The sequence below is a fragment of the Chinchilla lanigera genome, unplaced genomic scaffold (genome assembly GCF_000276665.1).
Source record: "Chinchilla lanigera isolate Chin_1 unplaced genomic scaffold, ChiLan1.0 scaffold00066, whole genome shotgun sequence".
NCBI classification, from domain to species: domain Eukaryota; kingdom Metazoa; phylum Chordata; class Mammalia; order Rodentia; family Chinchillidae; genus Chinchilla; species Chinchilla lanigera.
The window spans coordinates 7,071,479-7,084,889 of NW_004955467.1; the positions used below are offsets into that span (position 1 = coordinate 7,071,479).

General features: G+C 43.5%; 1 protein-coding gene across 3 annotated transcripts in view; it reads left to right on the top strand.

Moving 5' to 3' along the window:
* The window catches only part of Gas7 (growth arrest-specific 7), a gene marked incomplete at its 5' end in the record, with an annotated part of 244,231 nt that overhangs the window by 91,761 nt on the left and 139,059 nt on the right, over nucleotides 1-13,411 (top strand).

A 13,411-nucleotide genomic window follows, 5' to 3' on the forward strand; every position in this document is an offset into this window, starting at 1 on the left:
TTCTTCCACACGCCACTCTTCAGGATTTATTAACAAGCTTTTGTCTGAGCAGTTCCCCGTGATTTTAACAACTTGTGCATTCCAAGTTTATTCCCTTTTCGTGTCATGTTTAAATTCTCTATCCTACCCCAACTCTGTTACCATTCCCTCTCCTATGCAGAGAGCCCAGACGACCCAGTCCCCATACAGCAGACTCATACTGGTGACCGTGCCAGGGGTTGGGACTGCCTTTTGAAAAGGAAGGCGGTCTACCCTGATGCTCAGAGCCTCAGAGGAATGCACTTAGACCCCATTTGTCTCCCAGATACAATCAGCGCTGGAATGCACACATTCTAGGCTGATGAGCTAATGAGTTTGGATGGGCTAGTGCAATGCCAAACCTGTGAGTCACACCATTACAGGTATGGACGACATAGAGCATACTTTGTTGCCATGGGAACCTGAACATTTATTCATCTCAAAGCAGAAAGAATTCACTTCCACCTCTCTGGGATGAGGCTGTTTCCCACACTGTTCATGTGTTCTCCCAAAAGCTGGTCCTCTGCCTCTCCCTGCATTGACACTGTCCCCTGGGAGGGTGTCCTGGTGTGTGTTGTTGACAGCACCTGCCCTGCCTTTGGTAGCCAATGTTGAAATGTGCCTTGATGCCTAATTTGAAGTTACAATGTCAGGATATTTTCTGGAGGTGAGGCAGTGTGATATAACCCGAGCTAAGCTTTTAAAGTTAGGTTTGACTCAAGTTCTGGCTCTGTCACTTAGGAGTTTTACGACCTTGGGAAAATGTATTTCTGCTTCAGCTTCTATGTCCTTGTGGGTGAATCAAGGTAATCCCTACTTTACTAGGCTATTGGAAAGATGCAGTTAAAGTGTGTCCAAGTGCTTGGCACTTCACTGAGTAAGTGGATGTGTTCTTTCATTCTGTCTCCCTGCAGCCCCGGGGATTAAGGTGCGGAAGGAAGTCCAGGATCCTGAGGAGTTAGCCAGCTGGCTGACCTTCCTGGGGATCGTTGTCTGTAATTCAGAACACTGGGCTGGGGGTCCTGTGTACCCCAGGCTGGTTGGATGATGTGTCATGCAGAGTTCTTCAATTGCAAACCTGAAAAACTGATTGTGGGTGATATAAGTAAAGTGGAATTTATCGCAGAGATACTGAGAGCTCCCAGAATGGGTAGGAGGCTGGGGAAACCTCTTCAGAACAGATAGGAATCAGGCCAGGTATGATGGCACACACCTGTAATCTCACACTCTTGGGCAGCTGGAGCAGGAGGATCCCAAGATGGAGCCCAGCCTCAGCAGCTTAGCTACTTAGTGAGACCCTGTCTCAAAATAAAAGGGTGGGTGGGTGGAAGGCTGAGTATGTAGCTCAGTATTGAGACCCTGCATTCAGTCCTCTCTGCTGTTAAAAAAAAAAAAAAAAGTAGAAATCAGGTACTTGGCTGTATGAAGCCAGGAAGTGGGAATCAGGTGAACAGTGTCACAGTAAAAACAGCACACTCAGGTTGGTGGTTGGATGGATGAACTCCAGGAGTGTCTTTGCTTCTTTGGCCCATGGTTCAAACTGTCTACACAGCACATCTGGAGGCGAGCATAGGTCAAATACCTGCACCCCAGGGAAGAGGGGGAACCCCAAGGACCCCTTTGGTTTTGCCATGGGAGGTGTAGCACCTGGGTTAAGAGCCCCACAGAGAGTGCCCAGTATGGGACAGATAATTTCCTAAAACAGGAGCCGGGTACTGTTAATATATGGGGCAAGGATAACTGGCAGCAGAAACCGCAGATATCTGATGCAGCAATTTGGGCAACTCTCGCTTCGGGCTTCTTTCCTGAAAGTGAGAGATTAAAATGAGCCGGTCTAAGGGGCTGGGGATTTAGCTCAGCGGCAAAAGCGCCTGCCTGGCATGCGCAAGGTCGTGAGTTCGGTTCCCGGTACCGGAGAAAAACAAAAAAACAAAACAAAACAAAATGAGCCGGTCTTGAAGGACCCTCCGGTTTCTAACAGGACTACTCTAATTATTGGGAAGTTTTCAATTAGCAATAATCGCCACCTCAGATAAACCTCATTGGCTATGATACTGCCACTGCGCAAAGCTACTCTAATTATTAAATGAACAGCTCTTCTGCTGGAAGGGCATAGGAATTACCATTACTAGCTGTCTTACCTTTTCATTGTTTCCCCAAAGGCTTCTGCTCCCCCAATGTAGGTATTGAATAACGAATATTTTAAAAATTCTTTCAGTTTTTAAGAAAATTTTTTTTTACAGAAACTTAGAGATAAAATATATCTGCATTTGTATTTTTGAAATCAACTTTACTAAGCTATAATTTATCATAAAATAAATAAATAAATTTATTTATTTATTTATCTTTCTGAGACAGGGTCTCTCTATGCAGTTCAGGCTGGCCTTGAACTCACTTTGTAGCCTAGGCTGGTCTCGAACTCACAGTGATCCTCCTGCCTCAGCCTCCCAAGTGCTAGGATTACGGGAGTGTCACCATGCCTGGGCAATAAAATTTATCTTACATATACAGGTAAACAACTTGGTAAATGTATACACCCTAGGTAATCATCACTCCACTGAGTGCAGAGCCACTCCTTAGTATCTACAGGTGATTGGTTCCAGATCAACCTGGAACACAAAACCAAGAGTACTGAGTTCCTTATATGAAAAAGTGTAGCATTTGCATATAAATGACATATATTGTTTGCTATTCTTTAAATCACCTCTAGATTAATTATAATACCTAATACAATGCGTAATCTACATAAGTGGTTCTCAGACTATATTGTTTAGGGAATAATGAAAAGAGTCTGTACATGTTTGGGACAGGTGCAGTTTCTTTTCCCTGAGTATTTTTTTTTTTTTGTATCAGGAATCGAACTCAAACTCAGGACCTTGTGCTTGCCAGGCAAGCACTTGTGGAGCTGAGCTATCTCCCCGGCTCCCTGAGTATTTTTGACCCTTGCTCAAATCCGTGAATGTGGAGCTACAAGTATGAATGAATAACTATAGAAAACCTATCCCCAGAAGTTCTCTCTCCTCTCCTTGCAGTCATTTTCTCTTCTCCTACTTGTTTCCCTAGGTCACTTCTGATTTGATTTCTGTCTTGTAGAATAATTTTACGTGTTCTGGAATTTCATACACATGGGTCATCTGTACTGCAGGAGCGTGCTCTTATGTGGCTTCTTTTGTACAGGATAATGTCACAGGTTCATCCACACTTTTGGGCCAGGGGCTCATTTCTTCTTAATGCTAAGTAGAATTCCATTAGTTGAATTTACTACAATGCATTTATCCATTTGCCAACAGATGGGCATTTGGGTTGTTTCCAGGTTTTAGCTATTGTGAATAAATATGCTGTGAACGTTTATGTACAAGGCTTTTGGATATGTTTTCATTTTTTTTCTGGCATAAATATCTAGAGGAGAAATTGCTTGATCACATAGCAGGTACATGTTTAACTTTATAAGAAATGGCAAAAATGACTTTCCCAAGTAGTTGCTTTGATCTACTCATCACAGATAGCAATGTATGTGTATTAGGGTTCGCTAGAGGAACATATTTGATATACAAATATATGAATAGGTGACCACCACTCCAGTGGGTGCACAGCCACTCCTTAGTACCCACAGGTGACTGGTTCCAGATCAACCTGGAACACAAAACCAAGAGTGCTGAGTTCCTAATATGAAAAAGTGTAGCATTTGCATATAAACTGCATACATTCTTTGCTATACTTTAAATTACCTCTAGATTAATTATAATACCTAATACAATGTATATTCTATGTAAATGGTTCTCAAACTACATTGTTTAGGGAATAAGGAAAAGAATATATATATATATATATATATATATATATATATATATATAAAATTAATTTATGTAAAGGGTTTGCTAGAGTTACTAATAGCCGCCTGCCGAGTCAGGGATGGTAGAATACCAACAGGTCACCTGCATGATAGGTGGATTATCCAACAAAAGTCGATGATCTGGAGCTCAATGCAGAGTCCAGTGTGAGCCCATGTCAGAAAGCCAAAGGGTTTGCATTGGAAGGCTGAAGGAACTAGAGACAGATACCCAAAGGCAGTGGCGAACACTATAGCTCTTACAAAAAGGGAAAGAGCAGATTTCCTCGTTCTTTCCTTTTTTTATGCTGTCCAGGCTACAGACCTACTGGTTAGCCACCTGCACCTGGGGCGAGTCTTCATTCCTGAGTGTGTGGCCTACATGTCAGTCATCCAGCGACACTAATCTGCTGGGCTGTTCTCACTCAAATCAAGTTGATGTATCACAATTGACGATCACAGTGTGAGCTTCCAGTTGTTCGTATTGTTGCCCACATTTAGAAAAAACTTTGTGATTCTGTTGTGTATGAAGTAGTTTCTCATTGTGCTTTTCTCATATTTTCCTGAAGATTGATGGTATCGAGCATTTTTCATGTGCTTATCACCATCTCTAGATTCAGCATTATCTCTAGGTTAGCATCTTCCAAATATCAGTTAAAAATAATACGTTGCTTGGTATTAAAAATCCTTGTGTGTCCCTCCAGTTCTTTTTCCTATTCTCCCTGGAGGTAATCACTGTTCTGTAGTTGGTATGTATTTTTTGCGAGTGTGTTTTAAAGTTTTATTAGCATGTAGATATCCAAAATAGTATTAAGCAACGTCTTGTGTTTCGAAAGTTACATAAAATGTGCCATAATATACTTATCCTTTTGTTATTTGCTTTTGGCCAAACATTATGTTTTTGAACTTTATCGATATTGATGCGTGTAGAACTACTTCATTTTAACTGTTGCATTGTCTTTTTTTTTTCTTTTCTTTTGGTACTGGGAATCAAACTCAGGACCTTGCACCTGCCCGGCAGGTGCTTGTGCCGCTGAGCTGAGCTATATCCTCAGCCCTTGCATTGTCTTTTAGTATGTGCATATTCCGCATTTGTCCCAATCGGTGGGTGTTGCAATGTTTATCCTTTGTGTCTCTCCTTGTAGAGGTGTGTGTATATTCCTCAGGGGCTACATACCTAGAAGGAGAATATCCCAGCCTAAGTACACACATCTGGGCTTCCCTAAGTAGTGCCAAATTGTTTCAAAGAGGGTTTGCAAATATATACTGCCACCCACAGAGTATAAGAATTTCCATTTGCCTTGCCAAACACATCCAACTTCTTACTTTTGCCATTTGAATGAAGTACTGCACCTTGGATTTAAATTTCATTTGCATTGCTTTCATGGCTGCTGAGGTTGTGTGTGTTTTCATATTTATTTACCATTTGGATTTCCACTCTTGTGAGTTCCCTTTGCCTACATGGTTCATTTTCTATTGTGCTGTCTTCTAATCATTGTTTTACCTTTTTATTTTTTTATGAATATATCCTGTCATATAAGAAGTTCAATATTGTAATCTAATCTAATTTACAGTTTCATGGATTTTGCTTTTTTTGTCTTAGGAACTTTTTTCTTATCCCTAGGTCATGAGATGGCCTAACAAAATTTTTTTTAAGCTTTTAAATTTTTGAATATGCAGTGAGTCTTTGATTTATCTGTAATTCCATTCATTATTTATTTTAGGATAGGGATTCAACTGTGTTCTTTTTCTAATTGAATAGCTTTTTATTCCATTTTAAAATCTGTCCTTTCTTCACTGAACTGGGGGACAGGATTAGTACTGGGGCTTGATCTCAGGGCGCTGAGCTTGCCAGGTAAGCGGTCTGCTGCGGAGTTACATTTCCAGGCCCTGTTCACTTGTTTGGTAGCCACTTTTGCTGAATATTTACATAGATGTATTATCTGTTCCTGGGCTTGCTCTTGTATTTTACTGGCGTGGGTATCTATCTATTTTAATTTTGATAACTTTATAAGAAGTTGTACTAGCTAATGGGACAACTTGTTCTGGAAAATTGCTTTGCATAGTCTTGGACTTTCACTCTTACCTGTGAATTCTAGAATCAGCTCCTTGAATTCTATGAATAACTCTTGTGGTTTTTGTTGAAATGGCATTATATTTTGAGATTAAATTGGAAGAAAAGGCTCCTTGGTAATATGGATCCTCCCATTTAGAAACAAGTTGCACCTGCCCATTTAGACTTGCTTTAATGTATCTCATAATTGTCTTTGTACAAATCTTGTGCTCTTACATTTACTCACAGCTAATATAATTGTACTGCTGTTGTGAATGGCAGATTTAAATATTTTTTGTTAAACTAGATGTTTATTTTTATCAAAGTAATAAAAACATTTAAAGCAATGTTTTTGTCCTTCTCAGACGCCATATCTTGGAACTCTGAAGCTTTATTTCCATTTTTCTAAATGTTTATACTGTTGTTTTATAACCCCCTGCTTACCGGTTGTATACATTGTGTACTGAACTTCCTTTTACCAAAAGTGGACCTGGCTCTTCTACTTTATCTGTCCCGCATACAAAACTCCTTCCCCCTGCTCTAAATAGCTATGCCATGATGTTTGGTGATAGCAGAACCTGGTGTTTATTATGCCTGTGTAAATTATAGCTGGGGTCTCTGCTTTTTTGGTGGAACAACAACACAAGCAATTGTTTTTATTTTTTTATATTTTCCCCTAACCCTTGAACAGATTCCTCGCTCACATTCATCATTAGACCTTTTAATGATGCAATCGTCGGGTCTGGGTTTTTTCACTGTGATGGAAGAATCTATTTGTTCTGGTGTGGTTGGTCTATTGAATCGTTGCCATCCTGAGATCTTCCTTCACTCCCACCTCCCATCTTATTACTTTCCCTTACTTCTCTTATTTTTGGCCGTTTCTTCGGTCTCACATCTTCTTCTTTTTTGGTTTACCCCCTTGTTTTATTGGTGCATTCTCTCCAGTAGATTCCTGAAGAGAAAGTGGGTCTCATCCTAACCTGTGGCATTTACGCATTTACCTAATTGCCTGTTTTCAACAGGACATGTCCCCGGGTGTTCCTGGATCTGGGAACTTTGGGCTTGTTTGCCTTGAGAATGAACCTAACGTTTCTTGCTTCTGGGAAAGGGGAAATCATCTTAGGAACAAACCAAGGATGGGTAAACAGTGCAGTGTGCAGATTTCTCCTCTCTGCTAAGTCATTGCCATTTACCTATTTATTTTCTGTTGTCCATAATATTGTTGATGTGTCTCATTTGTTGTCAGCTCTTCTTCCTTTTTTTTTTTTTCCTCTTTGTGGCTTTGTATTGAATTTTTTTCCTACTCATTTTAAATTTCATTTCAGGAGAGCAGGAGAGACATAATCTGTTTTCAATCAGCCAGTTTAAGCATAGGGATTTATTATAGTTCTGATTATTGCTAACTCATAGGAATACTGTTAGTTTTAGAAACAGATCTTGAACTGTCTTATTAGTTCTGGTAGTTGGTTGAATTTCTTCGATTTGGGGAATAGATGATTATATGTCAGCAATTTTCCCTTGGCAATCCTTATTTTCTTTATTCCTTTTTTTTTGGTCTTTTTGAGACAGGGTCTCACCATGCAGTTCAGGCTGGTCTTGAACTCACTTTGTAGCCCAGACTGGCCTCAAACTCACAGCGATCCTCCTGCCCCAGCCTCCTGAGTGCTGGGATTACAGGCGTATGCCACCACGCTCGGCTCTTTTTTTATTCCTTTTTATTATGGGATCATCAGTACAGTATTTAGAAGAAGTAGCAATAATAAGTAGCCTTTTCTTATTCCTGACTTTAGCAGAAAAACTTCTAGTGTTTTCTATTAAATATGAAGTTCATTTAGCTGTGATTTATCAGACTAAGAAAATTCCATTCTAGTTGTGATTTGCAGGGAGTTTTGAGCACACTTGGGTGCTGAGTTCTGTCAGGTGTTTATACTACCTGCAGAAAAAAGTACTACCTGTACTTCTTTCCTTTAGTGAATGTGTTGGGTGTAATTAATGAATTTTCCACTGTTTTAACTTCTCTGTGTCCCAGGATTTGTAAGTTTCACACTTACACCCTAAGTGAGGCTAGAAGGCAGGCTTTTAAATTCTTTCCTTGTGTTGTTTTTCTCTGAGGTTGCTATCAGGGTAGTATCAAAGGGGCTGAGTGTTTTTCCTCTTAATTTCTGAAGGAGAACATTCAAGTGTTTAAAGATTTTGGAACCACATAGAGCAATTACAGGTTTTTAAAGGTAGATTTTTTGACTGCTGGATCAATTCCTTTGTAGATTATAGACCTGTGCAGGTTTTCTACTTCCTCTTAGGTCAATTTGGAAGTTTCTATTTTTCTGGTAAAATATTGCTGTCAGTAGCAGGAGATAACAAATAACCAGGCAGTTCTAGGACTTACAGAAAAACAGCATGTTTGGCTGATTCTTGCTACTAGTGCCTAGAGGGCGGAGCGAGGCAATCGGCGGTAAAGGATCCTGGGATTTTGTAATATTTAGAAGCAGAAGAAAGAGCTATTGATTAACTTTATGCCTGAAGTCAGGTGTTCATGTTAAAAATGTCAGTGTAACCCCCACAGTAGTATAAATGGACTCTATAAATGCCAAGTTTGTCAGAGGAGCCAAGTTTGCATAGAGAAATGCAGTCCAGGGGCTGGGGATTTAGCTCAGCGGCAAAAAGCGCCTGCCTGGCAAGCGCAAGGTCGTGAGTTCGGTTCCCGGTACCGGAGAAAAACCAAAAAAAAAAAAAAAAAAAAAAAAAAGAGAAATGCAGTCCGTCCAATAGCAGCGAGGCAGGATGGAGCAGAAAATACAAAGAGAAGAGCTTGATATCAAGAAAGCCCGTCCTCAGGACAAGCATGTGGCAGCATCCTTCTAGGGCAGCTTTGCTGCATCCCTCTTGCTCTCAGCGCCCTTTTTATTTTCTTTCTCCATAGACCACACACATCCGTCTCTTCCCAGCGTGACTGCCCACTTACTATCTTTCTCTTTTACCACAAGGCAGACTCTTCTTGGGACCAGGCTGTGTTGTGTACCTACATATCCTCAGTGCTTGGCACGTCTTGGGTGCCCGGTACATATCTGAAAAAGCGTGGTGAACAAATAAGTTAGCAGATGAACAAGTAATTTCTAAAATGTGACTCTGCCAGGCTCAACTGCTACAGGGGGCATTTGAATGGGAGATTGCCTTGGTTGATCAGTGAGTTAGGGAATGGGGGACGCACATGCAGTCTTAATTCAGCTGCAAAAAAAAAGCCATTGTGAGATTCAACTGAAACTGCCTTGAAATCCTTCAGCTTTCTTGAAATTAGTGCTTCTCAAGCATTGGTGTGTGTCCAGGGGCTCTTGTTAGAGTGCACAATCTATTGGAGGAGGTCTGGAGTGGAGTCTGGGTTTTGGGTTTGTAGCAAGCTCAGAACCGATCATAACTATGGACCGTGCTTTATAGAGGTACAGGCTGTCACCCACACTGAGACTCTCCTCAGGTGCTTGGAGACTAAGTTCAGAAGGAAACTTTTCTGACTTCCAGGCTTGTTCTGTGTAAGATAGGATCCAACCCTGCACTGGCCAGGGAGGGATGCCTTTTCCATCAAACCACACCATGAAACGGGGCCTCTCCAGCTCTGCCCAGAGCCCCAGGGGTGGAGTTAGCTCATGCAGGTGCCTGTGTACTGATCATGCTCTTCCTTGCTTTCCTGCTGTCAGACTGAGCCGCGTGGCCTGTTGGGACATGCTGCATCCTGGGAAGCCCCTGTCTCTGTGATTCACATATCACTTGTCCCTGTGCCTCGGCCCCACCAGACTCTATCTGTGCCAGCAAAGCCTATCTCCTTGTCTTGCACTGGCTAGCCTTCACCTGGCTGTCATTCCGGTCCCCAGAGGGCTACCTCTTCTGTTTGTATCAGTTGCCTGCCTTTGCCAAGATACAGGCAGCCTTGCTCTGCATGCTGGGAATGATGATATGGGCCAGCACATGCTTCTTCCTTTTTAGTTTCTTGTTTTTAAAGAAATGATACAAAACCAGCCAATGGGAAGTACTACCAGTTGCAGGTAAACCACTAGCATATCAGTCCTGGGGCCAGACGTCTGCAGGCCTTGGAGCTTCACTCACCTGGGCTCTTTCACCTGCCCTTTCCTCTGTCACATCTCAGGAACAGAACTGGCAAGGGGCCTTCCCTCTCCTTCCCTCTCTTCCCCTCCCCCTCCCCTCCCCTTCCTTCTCACTCTCATTTCTTTTCAGTACTAGAGCTTTGGAGATTGAACCCAAGGCCTCGTACATTTTAGGGAAAAGCTGTACAACTAAGCTATATTCCCAGCCCTTGAAAAATTTTTATTTTGAGACAAGGCCTCATTAAATTACCCAGGTTGGCCTTGAACTTGTGACCCTCTGCCTCAGCCTCTGCGCTGGCTGGAGTTATGGGTGTATACTACCACACTGGGCCTCCTATTTTTACCTTATGGTAATATTGTCTCATAGGGAACAGGGAAGGCTTGTGGACAGAAAGATCATTCTTTCCAGAAGTGATGGAACCTGCGACTTCCGAAGCTGTGGTTTGGCTCCAGGGTTTTACACAAAGCATATCTGAAGCCAAAAGAACCTCTGACACAGCAGGCAAACGTAAACCTGGACGCCATCTGGACATAACAGGGTTAGCACAGCCCTGGGAAAAGGACAGGTTGGGGGTGGGATACCAAGCCAGCTCCCCAGCAGAGATACCATGGGATACTCTGTGACTAAGGCAGGAGTCTGCATGCCAGCTTTGTGTCCTGGCGACCCGGCCTTTCCTAATTCCCAAGCCTCAACTGAGTAAGGTCAAGTAGCATGTGGGCCAGGCCGGTGACAGTGCTAATTGAGGCAGGAGCTGCCTGGCAAGGAGCTATCACAGCTGCTCTGTTGACTGCACATTAGTATCACCTTTCAGGCTTTCAGAGTGGTCTGTCTCCCTTTCTCCCCAAAGATCTTGGCCTAGTGGGGCACTCCTGAGCAGCAGGACATCCCCAAGCTTCTAGGCGGCTCCACAGGCAGCCCGCTGCAAACCTCAGCAGTAAAGAAGGGCAGGGAAAATGGCAACATTTTCCTTATCTTTTATCCATGGCACCTTCAGTATGGCCTTCCTGCTTTTTTAAGAGGTGATTGAAATCTTTATGCTTTCCACAGGAACTTCCTTGGTTTTTATATATTGACAACTAACTCAGATACTTTTCAAAACGTCTGCAGGTCAGGCAAAGCAAGGGAGCAGGATTTGTCCCATGGTCCTGTTTGTAACCTGTGCTCCGCAGGGGAATTCCCTCACCCAGCTGACCCTAACTTTGATTGGGTGGGGCTCTGTGTGGCGGGCTGGTGCCTGCAATGTGGGGAACCTACACCCACCTCTGGCCCATTTCTTGTTCTTGGCCCCAGACTCCCAGCTCATTTCTATAAAAATAATGTTAATTAAGCACAAACCTTGACTGTAAATCATAGTATCCTACACCAGCCCTATGTGGGAGGCTTTTTTTTTTGTACCAGGAATTGAATTCATGACCTTGCGCCTGCCGGGCAGGCGCTGTGCCCTGAGCTATATCCCCGGCCCAGGATACATTATTTTTGATCCCATTTCTTAGATGTGGAAAGTCACTTGCCTGAGAGGATGGAGCCAGGAATCAAATCCAAATCTCTGTGGCTTATGAGCTCAAGCTCTTGGTCACCCCTCCGGCCTGCTCTGCTTGAAGTTCTTAGGTGTCCACTGGCCTGCTAGCTGGGAATACCCCACTACATGCTTCCCAGTAGAGCCTGCTGGCCCGGTTAGGTGACTCCTTAGAGTCCATGGTGCAGCTGGCAGGTGTTTCCATTGTCAGGCCAGAGGGCTGTGTGGGGATTGGGTTGGGCTGGAGAAGAAAGACTCTAAGATTTTTGTCTTTGGGGTTTTTAGAGAAATAGAACATTTCTGACTTCTTTGTGTAGGATTTGTTTTTCCTTTGGCTTTTTCCTTCCTCCCTCCCTCCCTCTCTCCCTCTCTCCCTTTCCTTCCTCCCTCCCTCCCTTTCTCCCTTCCTTCCTTCCTTCCTTCCTTCCTTCCTTCCTTCCTTCCTTCCTTCCTTCCTATGGTGCTGGGCATCAAATCCAGGGCTTTGTGCATGCTAGGCAAACCCTGTACCACTGAGCTGTATCCCTCACCCCACTCTGACTCATATGGTATTCCCCCACCTCCACCCCCATCCCCTAGATAAGTGGTGGTGAACCTATGGCATGCGTGCTGCAGTGGGCTGTTTGCATCAGTGAAATCTCTAAAAGGTTCGCCATCACTGCCCTAGATGATGGCGTATACATTCTGCTTCTGACCCTCTCCCTAGGTTCCTCGTAACTTTGGGACAAGGCAGGGAGGTGACATTTTTGCTAGTTATTTCCTCCCTGAAGGCCTGGCCAGTGGTCTGGAAAGCTGAAGAGAGCCCATGGAAGCAGGAAGTAGGATTGCAGAGAACAGCAAGCCAGGTTGGGTGTGGTAGGGGAGGAGGTTGGGACAACTGATTGAGGCTGCTGATGGGTGTGGCATGAGTCTTGGGGTTTCCAGGTCTCCAAAGCTGGAGAGGAAAGGAAAATGAATGGGGCAGGAAGGAATCAGAAGAGATGTAGGACGGGGGAGAGAACAGTGCAGTATCCAGGAATCCAGCAGTCCCTGACAGCACTAGTGAGCCAGACAGGGCAGGCAGAGGAATGCCTCTGATACCATGTGGCATTTCCCGAAGTGTTGCGCCAGGGTGGATTTAGATGGCTGCTGCACTTTAAATCTGGAATGTTCCCCGACAGGCCCGTGTGTGGAAGGCTCAGTCTGCAGCCTGTGGTGCTCTTGGAAGTGGTGGGGCCTTCAGGAATTGGGGCCCAGTGGAGGGAAGGGGGTCACTGGAGGTGTGCCTTTGAAGGGGATATTGGGATGCTGGACACTTCCTGCGTCTCTTGTTGGCTTCTCAGTCACCACAGGGTGTGAGCAGTTTCCTGTGAAACTTATTCATGCCATGATGTACTGTGTTACCACAGCAACAGGGCCCAGTGACCACAGAGGAAAGCTGTGAAACTGTGAGCCAAAGTAAACCTTTCCTCTTTTTAAGTTGATTATCTCGGGTATTTTGTCACAGTGATAGCTAACACAGTGGTCAGTGAGCAAGATGTTCAATACCATTGGATAATATGAAGAGAAGGGTATTCCTTTTGTATTTCTTTCTGTGCTTATGGTTATGATGGGGAGAAAGTTCTAGGTAGGGCTGGGTAAGAGAAAACCTCAGCAGAGTCCAGCTAGGTTTGAATATTCTTTTTTTTTTTTTCTGTCTTTTTGAGACAAGGTCTCTCTATGCAGTTCAGGCTGGCCTTAAGCTCACTTTGTAGCCCAGGCTGGCCTCAAACTCGCAATGATCCTCCTGTCTCAGCCTCCAAGTGCTGGGATTACAAGCGTGTTCCTGGCTGATTTGAATATTCTTGTTGGTTTTTCATTGTGGTTATTTTTGTGATTGCTATAGATTTCTGGCAAATGTTACTAGTTCTCCATTTGGAAA